The sequence below is a fragment of the Antennarius striatus genome, chromosome 6 (assembly GCF_040054535.1).
Source record: "Antennarius striatus isolate MH-2024 chromosome 6, ASM4005453v1, whole genome shotgun sequence".
Lineage (NCBI taxonomy): Eukaryota > Metazoa > Chordata > Actinopteri > Lophiiformes > Antennariidae > Antennarius > Antennarius striatus.
Window position 1 is genome coordinate 6,806,863 of NC_090781.1, and position 3,915 is coordinate 6,810,777.

The following is a 3,915-nucleotide window of genomic DNA, read 5'->3' on the forward strand; positions in this document are numbered from 1 at the left end:
AAAACACTGCAAAGGAAATGTATTCAATTCAGGAAACTCTCTTTGAGTCTACATTATCTTCTGACTGGTGATCAAACCTGTATAAAATTTAGCAAGAAAGCTTTTTTTCTCATTCTATGCAGCTGCTGGACGATCTGCACAAATTTGTTGCTCTATACATTCTGCCAATGGCTTCATTTACTCATCTGCTGAAGCATAAGTACTTCCTGGAGTGCTGTGAGGGAAACAAAAAGGTAACTACTGATTTACTCTCCAGACTACTTTGCAGTCTACTACATATTTACCCTTACCTTCTTTTGTTCTTTATGTTGTACGCTCTCTGATCAGGAAATTGGGGAGGTATTAGTCAGGACAATGAGCAAGAAAACTATTTAATTGTATTCAGCATATGTACAGCGACTCCTGAAGGGAAAAGCGGAATTGGAGAAGAAGATAGAGCTAGCAAGAAAATTAATGCTGGGCTACCGGGGTTGAGTAATATTAGTATTACAATGTTGTATTACTTTGGTAATACATGCACTATAACTGAACGATACAGAAAAGATTAGCATCGCCCTGTGCAAGAATGACACACACATTTGGGAAGTTGTCCACATTCCAATTCACCTCCTGAGCACTGCTGAGGTGCCCTTGAGTAAACAAATTGCTCATTGGGCACACCAGAAAGGAGCTGCTCACTACCATTATTCTCTCCTTTGAATACCTGCAGGCCCCTGTGTGTGTGTGTGTGTGTGTGTGTGTGTGTGTGTGTGTGTGTGTGTGTGTGTGTGTGTGTGTGTGTGTGTGTGTGTGTGTGTGTGTGTGTGTGTGCATGTGTGAGTGCATGCGTGCGTGTGTGTATGTGTGTGTTTGTGTTATTGTGTATATGTGTCCACTAGGTATTGCGTATCTAAGTGTGTACTGCGTATCTAAGCGTATCTTACGAACATCTCTTCATACGAAATTTTCAAGTTACAAAACGCATCAACAGGAAAATATTGCCTCTTGTTACGAAAGAAATTTCAGGATACGAAAGGTAAAAATACAATACGGGCTGCTACTCACCGCTCCCAAAATTTCCTGAACGCAATATTCTTATAGCTGCTCTGCCATTGGTTATTACCTAGCATCTTCTTGGCATCCCATTGGCTAAGAGGGACCTCTATGTGTAGCTAGATACGTGTCTCTGCAGTGTCCTCGTCATTCAGGCCTTGACCCGTGACATGTTCTGATATTTTACGTAAATATATTAACTTTTTGAGTATTTGCTATGGAACCCAAGAAAGTGACGGAGAAAAGAGGAAAAGAAAAGAAGAAGAAAAGAGTTTTTCTGTCCGTACAAACAAAGCAAGAGATAATAGAAAAGCATGAAAAAGGGATGCGTTTCGTTGATCTCGGCAAGAATGTGGTCGTAATGCATCTACAATTGCCACGTTATTAAAACAAAAGGAAGCCATAAAAGTTATAACTCCTTCCAAAGTTGGTGAAAGAACACCGGGAGTTTAAGGCATCGCGTGGGTGGTTGGAGAGGTTCAAAAGGAGGACTGGAATTCATTCTCTTGTTTGGCATGGTGAGGCAAGAGCGCATGAACCAAAGAGGGCAAAAACAATGAGGACAGCAGTTAAAAAGGTAAATGACCGTCATTATTATTCTTTACTTTATTCTTTGTCTTTTACATCATGCACATCTCTCAATTATTGTGTAATAATCTAATTGTAAAATGTATTTTTTTACATTTTTTGATGCATTTTTATGCTTTATAAAACATTTATATGTCTGAATTTTGGGGGTCTTGGAACGGATTAAGGCATTTGCATGGAAAACGAGTCACTACTTACAAAATTTTCTGCTTAAGAAATTTTTGCCAGAAACCAATTAATTTCATAAGTAGAGGGGTACCACTGTGTGTGTGTGTGTGTGTGTGTGTGTGTGTGTGTGTGTGTGTGTGTGTGTGTGTGTGTGTGTGTGTGTGTGTGTGTGTGTGTGTGTGTGTGTGTGTGTGTGTGTGTGTGTATAAAGAGTGAAAAAATAATTTTCCTTTGGGGATTAATAAAGTATAATTATTATTCTTCTCGAAAAAAACAACTGGGTAGAAAATTGTTTCATGTAATTATGTACTACTGTAGCCAATCCTCTAGTTAAAAGGGCCCAGAGTCTTATATCACTTATTTTTTCTTATTTCCATAGGCTACATTTTTCATTAAGCGCTTTTGATGTGTGCCATATAAGATGATTACATTATTTAATCATAACAAGAAAATTATTTTAAAAGTGGGTTTTTATTCATAATTACATCAATACTTTTCTTAAACTCACCAAGGATTATTAGTTGATATGATCAGATGTATATGATGGAATATTAATAGCGGACAAGGTGATGTACGTGTATTGAAAATGTTGCCTTTTACTGTATACTGTTGCCCAATGCATTGCAAGACACTGCATTCTTCACACAGATCCACAAACAGCTGTTCTTTCATTCAAAAGGTTCTTGTCAATGTATTTTTATTGTCAGCGAGAACTGTTTGTGTTCATTCAAACCAGCTTTATTTATACACATTTAACGTGGTTTGATGGAAAAAAATTATAAAAAAAATAATAGTATCTGACTTGTTTACGCCTGCACTCATGTAATATATTTATAGAAATATATTGTACAATGACATTTGGTACCCTCAAGCGGATGATTTTTTTTCACTCAACATATTTCTGAGTAGACTGAGAAGTAGTTTCCACATCTTTTCACAAGACCTGTCAGTTTTGTTTAATTGAAACAAAACTGTAACAGCGGCTGCAGCTTTCCTCACATTCTACATGAGCTTTTTTGTCAAAATCTCCTGATCCATTTGACATGTGTTGTATTCTACTTTGGTTTGATGAACAAACAAAAGAAAAAAGTGGGTTACTCTGTTTGCTTTGTTGCTTCATTGCCAGCTAAGCAGTAAAATGTTTTCAGTCCCTAAACTGTTCAGTAATTTCCGATTAAGCCTCTAAAAACAACCACTTAAACAAATGTCATTGTACAGGCAACCTAACATGTTTAAGTATAATGGATGAGGCTGGACATTTTTTTTAACAAGGATTTAAAATTAAGGTATTTCCCTGAAAACATGATAGATCATGAGACTGAAAAGTGAACCACATTGAGAAAATCCTTACCCAGTGGCCACTTTGTGTTGTTCATAGTTTGATCATCTAATAAAAGTAACAAAATAACAGAATAAACACTATTTTAAATTCAAAAATACTCTATGTTTACTCATTTTATATTTGTGTAATGGTTTTGGATTTTTGGTTAATGGTGGGATGTGAGAAAATGTTTTTTGTAAAGATATTGTGAAAACCACTGCTGCATTTTACCGAAGAAAGAAGAAAAGAAGTTACATTGGACATTGTCCCTGTTAATTTCAATTATTTTTATTGGTTATACAGAAAAAGTAAAGTTTTCACAATCAAAAAAATAAAATAAATAGAATGCTTACAATTCCAGGGGAGCACCGTGGCACAGTGGGCAGTGCTGTCACTGCACAGCAAGGCGGTTCTGGGTTTGCGTCTATGCGGAGTTTGCGTGTTCTCCCTGTGTCTGCGTGGGTTCTTTCCGGGTTCTCCGGCTTCCTCCTATCTCCAAAAACATGCACTACAGGTTAATTGGCTTGTTCCAGCCAGTCCCGACTGCAGGTATGAGTGTGTGTGTTTCTCTGCATCTCTGTGTGGCTCCACGGTGCACTAGCTTCACACCCAAAGTATCTCGCCTCACCCCCTAGGCCAGCTGGGATGGGCTCCAGTTCCCCGTGACACACACAAGCGGATAAAGCAGTTGTGACAATGAATGAATGAATGCTTACATTTCCTAAAATACTAAAAAGCACCATGTATTCATAAATTTTCATGAAAAAAAATTAAAAAAAACAAGGGCATGTAAAATGAAAACTAAA

At 37.3% G+C, this 3,915-nt stretch overlaps 1 non-coding gene across 1 annotated transcript; it reads left to right on the forward strand.

Moving 5' to 3' along the window:
- Positions 1–496: 496 nt before the first annotated feature.
- LOC137597878 (U6 spliceosomal RNA) lies at positions 497–600 on the forward strand. Its single transcript, XR_011036216.1, has one exon. It is a non-coding gene; the product is annotated as a U6 spliceosomal RNA (small nuclear RNA).
- Positions 601–3,915: the final 3,315 nt, after the last annotated feature.